The 20,846-nt window shown below is 40.6% G+C and overlaps 1 long non-coding RNA gene across 1 annotated transcript; it reads right to left on the reverse strand.

The window, feature by feature from the left end:
* Positions 1 to 233: 233 nt before the first annotated feature.
* Positions 234 to 19,347, reverse strand: LOC105265039 (uncharacterized). The gene is made up of 3 exons (XR_892037.1): positions 19,101 to 19,347; positions 1,582 to 1,649; positions 234 to 514 (listed from the first exon to the last, which is right to left on the reverse strand). It is a non-coding gene; the product is annotated as an uncharacterized lncRNA (long non-coding RNA).
* Positions 19,348 to 20,846: the final 1,499 nt, after the last annotated feature.

Consider the following 20,846-nt stretch of genomic DNA (forward strand, 5'->3'; position numbering starts at 1 on the left):
ATTCACAAATATTTATAAGAAATATCATATGAGCAGGTGCAGGTATTGATTTATAGGATCAGGACTTGGGAATTTATGTCAATTGATAAAGTAAATCATAAGAAGAAATCATTAATTAAAATAGTTCCCAATTTTTTCAGCGATTAATTAATCAGGGATTGATAAATAGAGTTAAATGTGAATGATATCAGTGATAAAAAATCAATTAATTTTATTTTTTTTATCATTTCAATCAATAATTGGTAGATAAATTAAAGGACCGGTTAGTCATTCGGTCCCAAGCTTCGAAATTACAATTGAACCAGTCTTGGTAAAAAATTTTGGGCCTGTTATGGGTCAGGAACGGCTGCATACGTTGGGTCATTCTAGCGTCCCTTAACTGGGCCCGAGTTATCATCCAGGCTACAGCCCAGTCATGAGCTAATCTGTCAGCCAAACGTTGCGCCAAGCTTGGTGATTGGCATGCCAAGCGTCGGCCGTTGGTTGGCCCAAGCTTCAACCCCTACTTGAGTACCTGCAATGGACAGTGTGCTCATTCAGTTGAGAGGGAGTTAATTTTCGCGTTTTGAAGAGGCATTTGCCGGTAAATTGGAAATACGTTTGATTATTCACTTCAATGGTATTAATTTCAATTAATCAATTGGTGATTTTGATTGTTTTACCTGACTAAGCTCTTTGCGTTGATTTCATTTGTTCTGTAGTCGTAGGTTATTGGGGTTTTTAGTCTGCAAAGCTTTGGGGAATTCGATAGAATTGAAGGGAATATAATGGGCGTAATAGAATTGAATAATAGCTGGTGAATTGAGTGACATTCTATTTATACTGTTGACGGAAAAATTTAATGTGCGCTTGGCTTGATTCTGGATGCAATTTTAGGTTTGGATAGGTATGTGAGGGAGGGTATATATATTTGGATAAAAATTATATTGGTTTTCCACTTCTTCATTTCATGAAGGATTCTTCGCATGTCACTTATTATTGATAAACGAACCTCATTACCACGGAATGAATTCCGACGTTCCATGTGTTGATGAGCATTCATTCATCGTCATAATCTTTCTTTTATTTTTTACTAAAACCACGGGGGTCGAGAGAGGACAGTCCAGTGTTGGCTATTCATGCATTTTAATTAGCAATTTTCGGAAAACACTGGGGGCCCATTTCATTCAATAAAAATCGCTGTTGTTTAAAATTCAAATGACCTTTATCTCGCTTTTTCTATTACGAGAGTTCCTGCAGTGCCAATGGGAAGATTTTTTGCTGACTGTGAGATGATAAAAAAAAAGGTGGTTAAAAAAAGTTTTGAGAAATTTTTTGCTGGACCCACCCTGAGTTTCGTTCGGCCGATAACCACAGAATTTTATTGTATTCACAGTGCAACGTGGCAGAAGGAGAACCTGGGTTGGGGGTAAGGTTAAATGAATTTGTGGTTAATGTCTATTGGATATCTTCAGTAAAATATTTAAATTTGTTGGTGAATTAGTAAATATCGCAGCGGGTAGCGACAGTATGGGCCCACGTGGGGCCAGACGAGCTGTGCGGCTGAGACAAACGACGTGTCAAATTTAATTGTTCAGTTACCTGAGATATTGACTGGACATTGTCTTGTTCTCTCCACTTGATCTGTTTCTTTTCTCATCCATCCACGCCTGCAATGTAAACGGATCGTCACGATTTAATTGACGATGAGTTGGCGGAAATTTAATTGAACCTGCTAATTACGCGTTAAATAAATGTCCATCGAGCGTCGAGGCTTGAATATTCAGAAATTGAATGAAAAATCTTGAAGAAAAAATCCTTTTTATTGGTTCACGTGATTGAAGGGAATTGATTCAATTTTTATTCGTAATATTTCAATTTAGTGGAGTAACCCAGTGGCTGATTGTGGCGCGTGGTTTATTCGCTGCTCAGCCGTCCATCAAATCGACATTTTTGGATTATTTCGTTTGGATCACAAGTGAAACGAGTGTGAGAAGGGCGGAGCATCAACGGGTTGTGGAACAAGTGGTGGTAGAAAAGGGAGGACGAACGAGAGAGGGCGGGAAAGAGGCGTCAGAAGCGAGAGGGATCAGAGGGATCCATGAAATAATAATGGTATGTATAAAGTATAATTTAGCTAAACGTATGCAGTGTGGTATTGAAGCCTTGCCTCTCCAATCCACCAGGTATGTATCAACGTCCTGAAGATCCCTGACTATATTCCTCTCGGTAATAATTTTCTCACTCCCACATTTTTACTCTCCTAAATAAACCGCAAGGCACTCATTTCCCTGGAAAAGTTAGAGAATTCTATAGAAAATAGATTCTATAAAAAAAAAAAACTCTAATCGCCGTTGAAACACGAGACACTTAATCTCCGCAAATCTTCAATTGGTCCGTATTTTTTCCGTGAATTTTTTCGAAATTAGTTGGCGCAATTAGAAGAGAGTCTGAGAAAAAAAAAAGAAATACGGTGGACAAATTGAAATAAAAAATAATGAAAATTCTTGGAGAGAATGATAATAACACAAGTGACAATATTTTACAACGTAAACCGATGGACACATCACTGAGTTATGCCAGGGGATGGATAGCCCGCGGCTCGCGGTGAGTAAATTACAAGGTAAGACGTGCGGTGAACGCCGACCCCCTCTTCCCACCGGGATATGGGTCCCTCATCCTCCACCACTCGTTATTCCCTCTTCCTCTGGATCCCGCAATGCACCGATAATCTCCTCCTCCTTTGATCCACACGTATGCACGGCATCGCCATGTTATTCCTTTATCCACTTCCAGCACTTTGACGATCCATCGGATCCTTTTCGTCCATGGGTATGCGCTTACTGCGGTGCGGTACACGGGCCATATCATCGTTGCCAGAAGCTCCATCGCCAATCCAAAATCAGCGAGGCCTCTTTACAGATATCCCAATACTATTCCCCTAATCTAATCCCCTCCCTCGAACTCTCGTCTCTTCCAGTTGTATCCGCTACTGTAAATCGACAGAGGTTTTATCAATTGTATACACTCGTCGATCTGAGCTGTCCTCTTCACTTTATTCTTCTCTTCTCACCATTTTTCGTCATCTTTGAAATTTTCTAGCTGCCGATTCGCCTACACGGAGAGAAATCCTCCAGAAAAATGATGGAACATTTCACGTAATCCGTCAGCGAGAATCGTTTTCGGGGAATAAATCTAGAACTTTTAGTAAATTTTCGGGTTCTGTCTCAGAACATAAAAATTCCTGGATATTCAAGAATTTTTACGGAATGCTCCGGAAAAATTATGAAACGTTCCGTAAAAATACCCCCCTCACGGTGACTCATGGCTAGCCGTGAGGCGTCGGGCGAATGCGTAATTTTTACGGAACAGATCATAGAATTTATGTGATGATTCCTCGCAGATTACGCGAAATGTTCCGTAATTATTCTTGAATATTTCTCCGTGTACCTATTTTCTGTCTACCTAAAATCGACTGAAATCTGGAATTTGAAACTGCAAAATTATTTTACACCGGAAATATATCCAAGAGAGATACCTCAAACAAATTATGCGAATCGCTATGTGTAATGTTTCCACTATTAGCACCGTAATAAATTTATCACATCACCTCTCTTGTGTTATCCATTTCCGATTATTCTTGGATATCGCGGGCGTGTAATCACCCGGGGGGTTGAATATTACAGACGTAGCAAGAAAATATGTTATAATTGATTGAAATAGTGAGACCAGAGACGTTATGATACGACATGTGTGCCAAGTCATCGTCACCCACGCGGCGCATATGCGTGGAGAATCGCGTCTCAATGCTACAGCACCGGTGGGCCCTGTACCAAGGAAAAACAACATCTGTCAACTTTATACTACGATCCCCCGATTAAGAGATTCTGACAACCTCCAACATGTCTCTATTCTCGCCCTCCTTGTACTCTTCCATTTTTTATGCCACTCCTTTTTTTTTTCTATCACACGCAGATTCGCCACGCTAGATTCGGTACAGCGGCCCCTCGACTATTATTTCTCTGTTTATTTTTTTAAATTTGCTCTTCTAACCGTGTAAATAGATGGTGCTGATCGATGCAGGAGAAAAAATAGCAGATAGAAAACGATGAGAAATAATAATAAGAAAAAGTAAAGCAGAAATTACCAAGAGAGGGAATGAGTCGCCGGCAGGAAAGAAAATACCGATAAGCGTCATTCCCGGTAACTGTTTCCGTCACGATCACCTCCGCAGGAAATCGTCCGGAGATGTATAAAAGGAATAGCGACAGTTTGAACGGGTCGCCTCTCGCATTCCCTTACTGTCGTTTCTCTACTTACTTTACCGGGAAATTGTCCGCAGTTTTGATAAGAAGTGGAAATAACCGGCGGTGAATTCTTCCGTTTTACCTTATCCCCTGACACCCCACCCCCACCCAGTGGTATACGTTTGTTGTTCATTCGATCTATGCAGTACACGATAAGATGGAGATAAGTGTGGGGGCCCTTAAGGCTTGACTGTAACGAATCGCCTGATAACACACGGAAAATTTGAAATTGTAAGGACAGAATGGTTGAGCTTCGCCTCGACCACTTATACCAGTCTCGTCATTCCACTCTTTGATAGGATATCCAATGCAGTGACGTACAGTGTGGCCTTCATCTGCACCTCAACCAGGCATCATGAACCGGGTCTCGAGCCGCAAAATCGCAATGACACGGTTGATAGACAATGAGTCGCCCCAACCACGAGTGGAATAAAGAAAATGAGAGAAAAAATGTGAATGAAATAAAGCAACATCATTGAGCAATTCTTTTATTATCATTGCAACTTTGATGTCTTTGGGACTCTCCCCCTCGAGTATTCACGCAATGGTGAAAAAGATTTTTTTTTTAACGCGGCGTTAAGTCGAATGACGTTGGGTGGAAGGGGCTTTCTCAGGGCCAAGGAGTTGCGGCTGTATCGTAAATTCATCAGTATTATGTCCGATTAGCATACCAACTGGACACCACTAGCGTACATTGTTATATTTGCTCTGTGTCACCTATCATCCCCCACCTATCGACTTTAAAACGTTTGGGATTTACTGATCTTTGTGGTGCTTGCCCACAAACCCAACTGTCACCGTTCGCTGCACCAACTCTATATGTTTATGCCCAGCGACTACGTGTTCTCGAGAAATGCGTCATAAACTTTGTCGTTCAAAAGTTTAAGCATGATAAATTACGTTACATAATAAATTGAGCGTGACCATATAGCCAAGTATGTTGTATTACCAGTGTATATGAATGACACTCATTCTGCTAATTTATTCATATGCAGAGGTGTATTTTAGATTAGGTTTAATCGATATTACAGTGGGTTACGGAAAAATTCGCCTGATAATTCGATAAGATCGAATGAGCGGAATTATGTGGGCTTGTTACAACCGTGATGATTAACGCCGTTGGGGTTACTCCGGTGGAGCCAATATAAAGTAGTCTCCATAATTCGAATTGTTAGCAAATGCTGAAATGCAAAAAAGGTGGTCGACAGTGCAGTACGTTTGCGAACGGTGGATATGAACACCTCAAAACACGCTACATGGACATGTTGGCTTACCACCAGCAATTGAATAAAATATCCACTGTAAACTGAAAATTATCTTTACCGTCAATTTATATTGGTTATTTAAGTTGAAAAATAAGGACGTTGTTGTGAGCAATTTAAGAATTGAGAGAGAGTAAACTGGTGTGCACGGGGCTGCGAGAAAGAATTCCCGAAGTAAAATTGGAATGAAAAGGAGCGAGTAAAGTGGATAGAGGGAATAGAGGGTAGTGTCGTAGTCAAGAGGACGGACCCGCGGAAGGTTCCCCTATTATCGGGGAATTAAAGGCAGTAACTCATCTCGACTCGACTTCTATTAGGCTTTCCCCTTGGTTTGCCAGGGCGTTGTCTTCTTAGCGTTGGGTCGATATTACTTTCGATATGAAGGAGACTACTAAATTAATATCCAAAATGCACTGGCAATTATGGACGGTGGGTCCTTTATTCGGGGGCAGAATGTCGTTGAGCGTATCCTTGAATGGCCCCTGCATCTGGGGATATTAACCGTCGGGCCTCTCGTTCTCTTTGGCCTCCCCTTTTGTCCCAACCTCATCCCCCTTTTTGGCTCAACGATGCTCATATGCAAGAGACCCAAGGTAGGCGCCGTATGGGTCTTCCGGAACACTTTCTGTATAAACCCCAACGAGATTCTAGCGTGAGCGTCCTCATAATCGTCGACTGCCTGCACTGTGCGTGACTTCCCATTTTGTTGGCAAACCCCCACACCCCTAACTACCATTTCAACCCCCTTTCAAATGACTTGGTCATATATAGTGGAAATGGAACAATGCAGAACCTGGACGAGATGAGCACCCAGCGAATCACACACCCTGCCCAAGATGAGACTTTAATATTTGTAGTTTTGAGAATTTCCTGGAGGACTGCGGAACTATGTACGGAGTTTGGATGAGCAGGGGAATGACGTGATCAAGGAAATTAGTCACCTAATTGCGGAAATATTTTGTTAGAGCTATCATCTCAAATTTTAGCTATTCAACATAACTTTTATTTTTTATTCTTTTATGTTGGTTTTCGGAGATTTCCCCGGATATAAAATCCACTCTTTCTAAGTTTTATTTTCTCATTTAAGTAAGGATAGTTTATAGCCACATTCTCCAGGATTTCCTTTGGTTGTAAAATCAAGGAAAATGTCCACAGTCCTTCCTTAGTTTTTATAACATTTGGATATTTCCAAAATACATCTGCTGACCAGAAAGGGTCAGTAAAAGGAAAAAGGAAATATTTCAGGGGGTGGAAATTATATTGTAATACCTCTTCAGTCTCTTGTAGAAATTCATTGTGTGAGGTACCTTCTGTCTGTCAAGTCTTCGAGATATTCAAAATTAAAATCATTTCTGAAAGTTAACGAATGTGTTTCCTTATTTAATACCATAATCCAATATTTTACATTCGGTTAATTCTTTATTTATTTATTTTTATTTTGACACAAGTAAATAATTACTCAAGATGAAACTATTCAAATTTCCCTCCTAGAATATTTCATCTACGATAAATCACGGACAATTCATTCAATGATGCCAGTGTCTACCACCGGATCCATTTAAAATTCATTTATAGGACGGATTTTCTGATGAATGGAGCTCTTCATGTTTCATTCAAACTCAATTTCTCGTCAATATATCGTATTTGATGATTCAATATATTGGGATACAATCTGGAATATATTAGGACTCGGAAGCGTGGATATATCCTCGAGCTTGCAAAACTCTTATCCTAGAAAAATGTGAGTGTGATTTTTTTTCTGGTTGTTTTATTTATTTACTCACTTCCTCCTGCATCCCGGGTTGAATATCCTCAGGAGTGCCATTACGCATCCGCACCACCGAATCTGTATGCAAATCGTGGGGGAGTCGTAAACCCCATATATTTTCAATTTCACGTGGCCGCACCACAAAGATCGGAGAGATAAATTTTCCTCTCGAGTACAAAGTTAATTCATCTCTACTGCACAATAGGAAACCAATAAACGTTGGGGTAATTCAAATACAAGATGATTCACAGAAAAAAATCTTCTTGTCTCGAGGGAAAAATCCATCGAAGACCTAGTAATTTTAATGATTCTCACCAGACAAATAAAGATTTTGTATTGATATTCATTGAAATAGAAAATTTCAGGTCGTCTTACTGTACTGTACCACAACCAATGGAAATTTCCAGGTCATTGCGTACTGAATATTTTTTTCGTTAGAAATTTCCATTAGTGATATATGCTAAAATATTCATTTTTCTCTCCGTGAGAATTTTTGCCAACTTCCTCTGAATGTCGTACCAACAGGTTCAGTGAACAATTAATTTTCATTATTTGTTTAATGTGGTAGTATATTTCCAAATGCCGAGATCTGGTTACTTATGAAAATAACAAAACTGAAACTATTACCTCAAGAAATCACAACGAAAAATATTACAGCTAAAGTATTTCAACAAAACAGACATTATTTTCAAAAATTACAATAATAACGAAAAAAATATAGTAAATATAGTAAAGGGGTATTTTATTATTATTGAAGACAATTTCTCGAGGTCATACCCGAGATATTGACTTTCAACCCCTCACATTGTTCTCCCCTTTAATTAACTTAATCCATGGACTAATGAAATTGTTGAAAATATATATTTTCGAATGGCGAGATGAGCCAATTATGCGTAATTCGATTTTATAGAGTTGCCGAGTGTGTTTGTATGTACGAATTAAAATAGACGAGCTTTACTCTCGTACTTGTCCCACCCTCTTAATCGTTTTACCTCATTTCGACTCATTCCTCTTTTTCTCTCTGTCGCTCCCTCAATCTCTCTATATACGACATTCACAGATAGAAGCCGTTCGCGCATTTCTGCACACTGTGAGATCCTAACGCCTCGGACTGGAATCCATTAAACCGAGTGTCAAGTCGTTAATTTTCGTTGTCCCGAACCTCTTAACTTCATGGAAGTTCGTTTTCGTTGCACGTAAACTCCATCCTGTAGACGAGATACTCCACTCACCCAAAACAAAACAGACTAAGGAAAAAAAATAAACACGAGAGAAAGGAAACGTATAAAACCACAGACAAATGAAAAAAAAAAAAAGTGAAACCCCTAGGAATTCTGTGCAGCTCTAGAAATCAATAAAAAAAAGCTCACCAAAAAATCAATTGGAACGAGCTATTCTCATCATTCTGCAATTATCGACGAACATCAGATAATCATTATAATTACCGAGCGATTGTTTTGCTCATCATCAGAGAAAATCAAACAAACTGAACAATAGCAATCAGCCGTCTCGAGATATTGAATTGAAATCCCATGAACATAAAAATCATCTGCTTATATTTTTTCATTACAATGACCGGGCAGAACACAATAACATCCTTTGTACCACTGAGAAAGTCCGAATGCCAAAGACAATAATTGATGAGCGATATCTATAACTATAAATCGTTCATTTGATTGAGAAAATGAAAGGGGCCAGCGGGGGACTGTCGATCGAAACGCAGTTATACGTTTAATAATCCCCAAAAAGCATAAGTAATCTTTTCCCCAAGGGGATGTGGACGTTCGCACGATTGCATATGCCGGCTCTCAGTGATTCGTCATGGTCATACTGCCGAGGGGTGAATATCGGTATTCCCAATGCCTCCGAAAAATTGATACACAAGACTTGGGCGTTAACCAATCCATTGTCGTTAAAACACCCGATGAAATCTATTTTGGATAATGGATCGCATCTCCACCGAAAATATCTGATGTGTCATCTTATTACTATTTTCGTAAAACTGAAAGTATAATATATATTATTATAAAATAAAATTCAGGCTCGAATGAGAATTGACGAGTGGCACTCGATCTGATTGAGGGGAATTCTTTAAGGGCGTAATATTGAAACTGTAATAAAAAGATGAGAAACCTGGGATATAATACACTGCGGGGCGTCTCAATTCGCCGGCCTCTGAGGTTAACGCGATACAGATGGACGTCAATTGCCTCCCAACTGCGGTTATAAACCAAAGTCTGCTTTGGCTGCCTCATTTTTACCGTGGTAATCCTCGGGGCAGTGGCCCCTTTTGTGCTCATTCCTCGTGATTGCTCGTAAACCATCAAATTAGAAGCCGAACAGAATAAATGAAGGGCTGAAGGATGCGCTCTCCATCGCTAAAAGCGCCGAGGCTCATGAACGAGCGATAAAAATGAGTGGCTGCTTTCATTCAAAATTTTAGTGTTATGGAGGCTCAATGTAGAGATGTGAAGATAAGGATGACTAAGTTTTTCAATCAGGTGAGTAGTGAGAGTGAGTAGTGAAGTGCAATAAAAACGGAGAGTAGGATGACGTGGGATAATATATATGGGATGGATGAGGACTGTTTATGAAGTGAATCCAGAGATACCATTTATTTAACATTGTCATATTACTATAGGACTATGGCCTAGGTGACTAACTCGATTGAGCATGTTGAATATGGCTTCTACCTGCAATTGCAATCTCAACATCTCTGACTGCAGTACAGAGGGGGTCCAAGGAATCACGGGAGTGAATTGTCCGACTATCGCTGTGGGGTATACAACCAAGATACTCCAACGATACCATGCCGATGGTACAGACATCCAACATTTGCCCAACACAATGGATTTGCACGGTGCCCTGTAATACGTGACGTTTGAGTTAATAACGTTGAGGGTGAGAAGTACGTAGTAATACCTGCGATACTTACACCTGAATAAGGGCTGAATGTATCCCATTGTGTGATACGTCTTTGGTAACATGAGTCGAGAAAAAGGAAGGAAAATAGAGGGGAGAGCTTGGGATGGAAAGAAATTGTGCAACTCACTGGTGCAATGTCACGATCGTGTTTTCGCAATCAGAGATGGATCGACCCTCGGCGTGTTTACGTACTCTTTCACTATCCCAGTGTTATATGGCTAAAAGGCCGAAGGGAGAAGAGATAATGCTGGGGAGTAAAATACGAAATACATCAGCGGGAGTGGATAATCCAGAATCACTGGCCAGACACCTGCGGCACCCTCCGAATTTTGTAACACTTAAATTAATTGCAACACGACAGCTAGATTGAGAGAGATGGGTATGGTATGGGTGAGGGTGGGTAATAGATATTGGCTCGATTGACAGTGAAAAAAATAAATGGAATTTTGTAAGGTGTTTTGACAAGGGGGAGTTAACGATGTTTTGTCATTGGCTATACAGTCACGCAAAATAAACTTAACATCAATGGTTCAACTATCGTTGAATGTCTCTGTGAATCTCTCAGTCCACAATCGAGTCTAGCCTCCACCTATGTCTGCCTCTGGGGATATATAGTTCGAAGCCTGGATTCCTTCATCTAGACTCCGAGTACTATGCGCGTAATTACAGTCCTAAATTGGATTAGACAGTGTCTTGGTTTGAGCGTTAGTTGACATTTGATAACTGTGAGCGTTGAAATTCTCATCGATGCCTACGGGCTGCGTTTCATCACATCCATCGGAGAAATCGCATTCCCTATTATCTTTGTGAATCAGCTAATTAATTGATTAGAGTAGCTTCTGCACGCTAATCCGTTGCTTCCGTCAATTGGAAATATTTCCAACGTATTCCGTGGCATGGCAGCCGATAAATAATTGCATTTACGGCAATTCGCGAGTGGTTAAAGCTGATGTGAAAAATACGCATGCGAGGAACGTACATATCGTCGAGTTTTCAGCGTATCGATCATGTGTTATTGGATTGTTCATTATGATGAATTAACTTTCCAGAGTTTCAGGTGAAACGACGATAGTCTGGCGATCGCAGTGTGTTCTGGGTTTTCGACCATGTAGATGAGTGAAAATCAATAGCACTATCTCGACCAGATGCACCCATCACGGTAGCAGACACCAGATGCAATTATATGGGGGCATTTTGAAAATGTGTTCATGAACACAATCAATGTGAAATCATTTTCGGTGATATTGCGAATTGAGTTATAAATAATTTCGTATGACATGTACGGTGAACATTATCTTCATTAAATTATGAATTGTTCCAATGATACTGATGTTCTTTAATATGATTGCATTATCAATTTAGATCGAGTCAAGATCGATAATCATTACTTTAGTAATGTGATCGACTTCCAATCATAACGAACATGATAACGTCATATAGCTACCTGACATCTGTAAATAATTCGATCTTCCGACGAATCCGGGAGCATCTGATATTCCAGATTAATCTCTAAGATTTGATCTAGGTGGTATGCATGCATAATATAATCATTAACTCAGTGGTTGTTACAGCAGTGGCTCACCGCAAAGATATCTGAGTTTACTAAAATCTCAGTACATTAATACGTTAATACTAATAGAAGAATGAATGTAATTATTTTTTCATTCAGTGGAATATCTTAATAATGAAGAATGATAATTCAATTTCAATCGACGTTCACCACGTCATTCTCTCTTCAATATTTGATCATTTTTATATTTTAGGATAGAATTATAATTTAACAATGGAATATGCTCATAAATTCACAACGGATTTCCAGCGATTTTTCACGGTTCTCTAACCTGCTATACTCTAATTTAAAAAATTTTTTCTTAACAATTGTGCAACAAAATGAGAAATATCCTAAAACGGAGATTTATTTAGGAAAATCGGGATAGTGTTGGCGTTATTAACATAAAATAATGAGAGATTATGTGGTTTAGGATGAAAAAATGATTACATTGGGACTTTTGTAGGGCCCCGCTGGAGTTGGGCGACTACCACTACTCGAGTGGACATAGCACAATGGTTTAACAATGACAAGGGAATCCTGGTGGCGTTCTCCCCCCACGCAAGGGTGTTCAGGGTGGTTGTACACATTTTCTCTTGTAATTCCCCAGATCCCAGAGGGAGAAAGTGCGTTTGAACATTATGAGAATGGTAGTTTGGCGCATATGTGACCCCAAAATCGACTTGAAACTTCCCGACAACGAGAGGGGAATGATCGAGATGATTGGATAGTACTGCAGTGGCAGACGTCTGTTTAATCTGACCAATGTCAAATATCCCCAGTGCAGTTGAATGAACATGATTTGATGTGGAAAAGTACATCACCAAGATCTCATTACTGCCACGTGTTCATGAAAGAATTCACAATTCCGAGTCTTCAGACATCACCAAGAGAATGTTAATTCTCCGTTCAACATCCAACTTTTCCACTTCCATAATTCACCCTTAACCCACGTGCAGAGGCTCTCTCCAACTCGATAATTCACCGTCAACAATCCACCCATTCTTGAGAAAAGAAATAACTATTAGTGAAAAGTTGTGCCAGCAGTAAGTACCCGATGTCCAGGAACTCGAAAGGGCTCGGTAAGTTCTACTTTTATTTGCACCATGCCTGAGGGTGCTTTCACCACGATTTTTCCAACCTCCGGCCCAATGGACTTTCCCATCCTTGCAATATATATACTTACTCAATGGAAAATGGCTAGAAGTTTACTGAATGAATGTCCATGTCGTTCCAGTCACGCAACGTCGTTTGCGTGAGGTATTATAGAGCATCACGTCGATACAAAAGACATGATACATAAAATATTTGCCCCATGAAGGTCGATCCTGAGAATATTCAGTGCTGCTAAGAATTTGTCGTCCTCCTCCTCTTCTCCTCCTCTCCTCCTTTCCTCTCCTCCTCTCCTTTCCATCCCTTTGCCATTAACCTTTGTCAAGAAAAACAAAAAGTTGGCAAGAAAGCAAAATGAAAAACATATCATGTTGAAACTCATTGGAGCGCATGGAAGACAGCATGAAGGACGCCCAGCGAAAAGAGGTAAGAGACCAAAGTTCTCATCACCGGGGATTAAAGTGCTATTGCGAAGCCCCGCTCTGGTGCGAGCTGGGTGGCGTGTTCACTCTGGGCGTCGTGGGGATATTGAACGAGCTCCAGAATTAAAATAGAGGAGTCGACGTTTGCACGTGGGATAACGCCATACTCCACCACTACACTTGCGCTTTAGCCGAATGGTTATCCCAGCGTGTCGATATTGAAATCTGGAAAACCACCGACAAAAGGGAGACCGGGAATTGAGTGCTTCACTCCTGATTCCCTTTTTTGCTTCTCTATCTCTTCAAATTTGTACATTCAACAATGTTCTGATGCAGTCGGGGGTAATCACAGATGGAATACGACTCGCGATCATTCAGTAGTCGATATAAACTCTAATAACGTGTCTGCGATTTACAAACGATTGGGAAGTCACGCTGGGGGGATGAGGATGAAGTGGGAGGGTGGCATATGAAGTTGAGTTTGGAGAACGAGAGGAAACAGGAGGAAGAAAGGGAGGAGTAGAAAGTCTCAAGGTGGTGAATAGATATCTGTGCGCAGTGAAGGGTGGGGACTGGGGGCGGAATAAAAGAATCCCCGAGTAACTCGACTCTTCTTCAGGAGCCGTTAGGTGAGTTGAGGTGAGGGATACGGGGAGCACGAATAAGAAGCAAAAACTTCTTGCTCCTTTCCCCATGCACGCTCCACTGGATTCGGCTAATGGAAGGTGCCGAAGGGATCGAAAGGTCGAAACGGAAGTTTGCGCACTAGGGTGCGCCATTTGTCGATCTATTTTACCGAAAAAATAAAGAATGAAACTCGCGTTGCTGCCATCACCGTCACCTCAGCCACTAGCCTTTGTTCTCAATCGTGCAAAACCACTATTCCAAACCATCACCCACCTTGAAAACTCTCATCTACTTGAGCTTCACATTTTCCATCACGTATGAATACCACGGCCTGGTCTCTCCTGCACTCTGAAAGTACATATTTATGTATGAGGTAGCAAGTACGCTCGTTGGAAAATGGTATTCACCCGCAAATCTCAGCTGAAGAGGAATCCAAGAATCGAACCCCGTTCAAGTGCCCTTCAGTAACAATGCAAGCTCTCTTCTGTTTACATATGTAAATTTTTGTTAGTGGATCGATAGCGTTAATTAGGGTACGCTTTCGCAGATGTGAGTGGGACTCATCCCCATCGTCATCCGGCCACTATTCTCCCTCAGTGCAAACAAAGCATCCCTGGATCCCCAATTCCTTGATTACAAAGAGTCTTGATGACCCAACCTGTTCGTTATTTTTCTCTGTATTGGCCTGTGCTCGCTATTGTCGATGATCGAGGCAGCTCTAAACACCACTGCATGTACGTTAGCACCTTTGAACTACCCAGGACCAGCTCGCCATAATCATCCACGATGGTGTATAATCATATGTGTGGTGTACAGAGCCAAGCCCACCTTATGGTCTCACACCACTCTCCACCTAACACTGTCCTCTCCCTGGCGGCAATCCTGACTGCCCACCGGGCAACAAACAAAGACATTACGTGCCCTCGCGCCTTCCACGATTACCATCATTAAGCTTTTCCCTCACCCTCATCTCTCTTCACTCCACTACCATCACTGTTTACTGGGCAACAATATCAAATTTTACTCCGTCCATAACATCCACTATTCAGCACACCACTCGTTCCTTTTGAACCTCGTCCTGTGGAAGAATTTTCTCATCTTGTGATAAAGGTGAATTCATCTTGGGTGAATTCATCGGATATCCATTTCGTCCAGTTTGCGTAACATTTGGATACTCATGCATTTGCATTACCCGGAATCCAAGTTCTGACAATCGTTTGTACCTCGATCTCTGTCTTTCTCGTAGTACATCAGTTGATATTCCCACATCTCGCTCTTTCTCACTTTCACGTTCTGTGTGTACACAGTGGTGTGGGATTAGGTTATAGCGGTCAAGACTTTGATATGCTAAGTGTACGAATGATTCGTCTGGTTCGCCTGAAAGGGCTCAGCGGTGAAAGGCACCCACGAGAAAGCCAATTTCCAATCTGCATGGCAAATCTCTGGTCTCCTTGCTCCCCCGGTTGATCAATCAAGTGGGAATAAAAAATAATTGAGTAATATACCAGGGGAAAAAGAAGAATAAATACATACTTTGTATATTCATCGATGATGCGGTCGGCCAATATTTTTTTACCTGAAAAAGGAAAAAATAACCTCCTATACTACTACACGACTACTATACCTCATCGATGTTCATGCTGTTTTCGGGTTGTCATCATTTCGATTGCCACAGCACTTCCATTAAGGGCTGAATGCCTCCAAGCTCAGCGAGCATCAAAGACTAGAGGAACGAGGTCACATTGACAAAGATTCCAAGATTTCTCTGCTCTTTATCATCTTTTTTCTCTCATTTTTTTCCCTTTTTTTCTCATCTCTTCGAGGTTTTCTAGTTTGTAAATTAGGCGCGTCCATTGTTTCTCAGATATTTACGCTTCAAGACAAAGGATTTTGCGACGAGCATCCCAGAGGCTGGTGGAGGGAAACCTCTGACGGATAAGAGGCCCCTTGTAAAATGCGTCCAAGGGATTAAAAATAGGGAGTTGCGGTGTAAGAGAGATATGACGATGGAGGGAAAAAACAGGACAGAGACAATCTGGAAGGAAAAAAATATGGTGGATGAGGACAAAACAACTACCGCCGACAGGGGGTAACGCGATACGACATATTCATCATAAAGCATAACGCGGAACACCTCCAACGCTCATAGACATGTCAAAATTGCTCAAAGGAGGGTTTCCCACGAGACCCTCATACCTTCGTATAACACACACGGAAGTATATGCTTCTACAAAAAAAAAAACCCGAACTCAGGAGGGGCTTCTACTCTTCAGTCAGCGTCTCATTATTTGACGTTTTGCCAGGGCTATAGCACACGACTATTATTACGAAGGGGATTTCATACAGTGATGAAAGATGAATGCTGAAAAATTATGAGTATGCGACCGGACATAATTTTACAGGGAAATCTGATCCTATGGTGGTTAGATACCGTTAATGGTTCGAGAGACGGGTATTTTGGGCATTCACTAGAATAAACAAAAAAATCTCTCGGGCTTTTCTTTATTGGGGAGGTACCTTTCTAGATTTCACTCACAGAATGATAAGTTAATAATAATCAATCGCAATTTTTATTGATTGAAAAAATGAGATATTAAGTTTGAAAAATTTGACTGATACTTTTTTAAATAATAAAATAGTTTTCTTGATAATATTTGGTGTTCAACGTGAAGATGTCTCTCAAGAATATTTTTAGCCATGCGTGTCGATTGGAATGTGAGGATCTCCACCTTCTCCTGGTATTTGGAGAGACTCGAGGGTGACAGCCACATGTACATGCTTCGATGACTCAAGGACATGGGGGAGACATGTAATTCGGTGGATTTAATTAACCTATTTGTAACCGTCAGGAGTCTCCACGAAATAGTGAGAAATCCAGAGAGTCACGTAAACAAACCCCGTCTCGAGAGGCGATTGGAAGGGGATGAGTGGGTGGGAGGGATTTTGAGAGGAAGTGTGATGGGTGGTGGGCCCTCACGGATTTCTCGGATGGCCGATTAGATCGTCTGAGGTATACATATACATGCTATAGATCGCTCCATCGGGAGAATCTGAAATTGCGTTAACCTCTCACCCGACTACTCGAAATCCGTTTCGCCGACTGTGCCCCTGGCACATGGGGCTTTGTATGGCCACATACCAATACGTGAAACGTATGTAATGGATATTGAGAGTTTATCCATCAGTCCGTGGTCAAGTGCTTGAGTTGCTCCATGCAAAAGTACGCTACAATTGTGAATTCAGTCTTAACGGGATGATATTCCATTAATTTCCATGAAAACCACCACTTTTCATAATTTCTACAATCACCCTGTGAAATCTCATAAAAATAAAACGAGATAATATTATTTGAAATAATTTGATATGCTAAATTATTTATACACCGGTTGCAAGGTGTACTTCATGCAGACGTTCGACGTAATAAATCAAACAATGTTCTTTTCTCTTTATGCGGCAATGTGAGCTCTACGGGGAAAAAATGAAACTGGGCTGCTGGTTTGCATCCATCCGGGGTTGAAACCGAAAATTATGCCATGTGAATGAGAATTTATCGTCTTTAAATGTGCAAATGCCAGAGGCGGGATACGTTTTCCAGGCGGCGGCAATGCAATTAGATGCAGGAAGGAATCGCCTTGGAGGCGAATAAATGCCACATTGACTTTGTGCATGTGTTCGTATGTACTATATATATTCATGGAGTAAAACTCAGCGGTAAGATTTAGCCAAAGGGCGAACGGTTTGGTTTTCACAGTGTTACCGGTAAGATCTGGATTCGTAGTGGTTGGGGCGAAAGGAGATCGCGCTCCAGAGAGTCGCTGATTCGAGATATAGATAAGACGGTCGCGCCGGATAAGTCGCATTACCGTAACCATCGGTTTTGTATGAAAGGTGGGATGGAAAGGTGGTTAGGGTTGGTGAGGGGTTGAGGGGAGGGCAACCCTGTACCTTCGGGCAAAGCTCAAACGATACTTTTCGCCCCTTCTTCCAAACCTTTTGCCGCTTGAATTAATCTACAAAATAGAATTTCCATTTCACTCGATTATTCTTAATCCTTCCTCCGTTCCCATTGTTTCTTTACCGCTCTCTTCGTTTGTAATAAGAATATTTCCCTCTGCAAATCACGCGGTTGCAGTTCCTGGACACCAGGTGATTGTAGCTGAGAAAAAAAAAACCGAGAATCAATAAAGAAAGTTGCATTGTAATGAAGGAAGAAATCAATAAATCCTGGTAAAACAGTATTTTGAGGATAACCTGAGAGTCGAGATGGGTACAAAGTTCATTAGTTGTTCGACAAGAAAATGTTCGTGAGCGTATTCTTCGTTTTACACCGGAGAGAAAATATTCTCCCGGGACTTTTCAAGTTCTTTTTCTCCTCTCCTCCATCGTAATTCCCTTAAATCAATTTAAAAGAAGTTGGAATCCATTTAGGTCAAACTTGTGCTTATTGAGAAAAGAGAAAATCAAACTATCTTGAAGTTTTAAATGAAGAAATTGAACGGAGTTCTCATTAACATACGCGATTAACCCAAACACTTTTGATGAGGTCAATTTTTCATTTCCCCAGTTTCCGCATCTCAATTAATTGAGCAGAAATTCATTGAAGCTCAATTTAACGCCACTTGCCTACCATCAGAACGAGTATGATTGAAATTTAGCTACGTTGAATATATATAACTAGTTACCATCAATTCTATCGTTTTTTATTTTTGATTTATGAATTATTTGCTCGGCGGCTGGATGTGTACACGTACGATACAAACTGAAAATCGTACATTTATGAGCAACCGTACCATCGGCCCCTGCAATGCCAGATTTAACGAAGTTGGAGCGCATGGGCATGTCTCCAGTACTATAGGCAATGGTACGCCAATTGAAGTGAGGGCAAAAGAGGATGAAAGAGGTCAGAGGGAAATGACGGTAGAGTTGGTGATTAAGCGAAGAGAAACTCAAACCGAGTTCGATTAATTTCTAATTACTGGCTTCAATTATTCCCACCTGACACATATCCAACTGGAATTACCTTAATTATAATACAATCGAATGCCCAGAAAATTTCACCGGCGAATGGTGTCATACATTCAGACAATTATCAGTTGATGGAAACACGTTATTAAACTCATTTCCATTGATGGATCATCTCATACGTACCATATAGCGAGTTCAATTTAATTGTCCATTCTCTGGCATTTGCCGGTGGGAGCGCTAATGAAGTAAACTGCTTCTCTCCTTGAAATATCGTTAATTTGTATACAGCTCATATAAATCGATTCTAGCCTGTTAGAGCTGTGTGCACTAAACCGAACAAATCGAATTAATCCGCAGTAGCGTGTTGAACGACTCGCGCCGAAGCCACTCCGATCTATTATTGGAAATACGTTAAAACTCGAGTGTGCGATTTCACCAGTCTTCTACTACGAGTGTAATACAGAAGTTGAGTACGGTTGGTGAAATAGAAAAATACAAAAAGAAAGAATGAAAAAATAGATCAGCGAGTGGGGTAGGGAGTTGAAGAGGTGGGAGTTGGGTATTTTAACGGGATAAAATAAGATCCGCACATTTCTGTGACCTGCGATCAACCGCAGTGATTAGATAATCGATAATTTCACGGAGAAACTTTCTCAACCTAGTGTGCTCCGGCATTCTCAGGGGTCAACTCGCGGTTTTGCATGCGCGGACCTATGGAGTTGAATTTTCTTAGCTTTCACTTTTCGTCATGTTTGTTATAATCGCTATTTCATTCCTACCATTGATGTTTAAGTGGATTATTTTTTCTGTAATTGTGGAGTAATGTAGATGCCGATCATCCAATGAGGCCACCATCAGAGCTCTTTGTCCTCATAGTTTCAGATTTACAACGATTATCCATTCGGCCAATGAACTTCCGGGAGTGACGGAGAAATAGATGAGGAATAGAGTTACAAATAATCTATGTGATAATGCATTATGAATAGGCGTGTATTGAGAATTGCGTGGCCACCAATCCGCTCGCGCATGAGGGCTCATACTGGTATGGAGTTGTAAAGGTGAGAACAAGCCGACGTGTGTGGTCAAAATGTTGGGGGATTTTTACAAATTCGTTCGACCTCGACTGTATGCTTTTGCGGTATGTGAGAATGTTCTACAGGATCAATTACGGATATGACTCAGAACCGCAGTGTAAAAAATATCACCGTATCTGATTTTAAATACTGAATTTTAGATTGGTGGGTTCATTGGAATTTTTCATAATTAATCCAACGTACCTCAGTCAGATGACATATTGAAATTTCATTTCGTTTCTTTTTTTGTCTCTCAAATTGCGCTATTCCGAATCTTTTTAATACATGCCTGGTAGATTTCATGAATGTCTCCAATATTTCTGAGACAGTTCTAAATCCATTTAAAAAGGTCGAAGTCATTTGAGAACCAAAATTACACGAGAAAATTATGTCCATGAATTTTGATGGATCTTCCATTTCTCAAGCCATGAATGCGGAATCGAAGAAATGAAAGATGAAACGATCATTTTCGTGTCACTTCCTTTTTGCCGCCTCGCTGTTTTTATTTCTCTTTTTTCTTGGGAATGTAAATGAGAATGCGTGTGTATTTGTTCCGGTCAAGAATGTAAAACCAAGTATTTGCCTTCAGCGCTAGTTTATATTTACCCTGTGAAGAAAAATGTTTATTCTCAATGATACGTATACCCATTCTCCTCGCTAATCTCACGTCACAACTTCTCAACGTATTATTATATTGTTATTTGAAATAACCTCTGACATAAGCTGATACAATATAAATATTTTTCATGTACTTAGAAGAGAATTGCTCTGAGGCACACTAGTAGGTGATTACGGATATTGGCGCAGTTACTCTGAACGACGATCGTGAATAGACTATCTAGTTTTCAAATTTTTA

This window comes from Fopius arisanus, unplaced genomic scaffold (assembly GCF_000806365.1).
Source record: "Fopius arisanus strain USDA-PBARC FA_bdor unplaced genomic scaffold, ASM80636v1 scaffold00027, whole genome shotgun sequence".
In the NCBI taxonomy this organism is placed as follows: Eukaryota; Metazoa; Arthropoda; class Insecta; order Hymenoptera; family Braconidae; genus Fopius; species Fopius arisanus.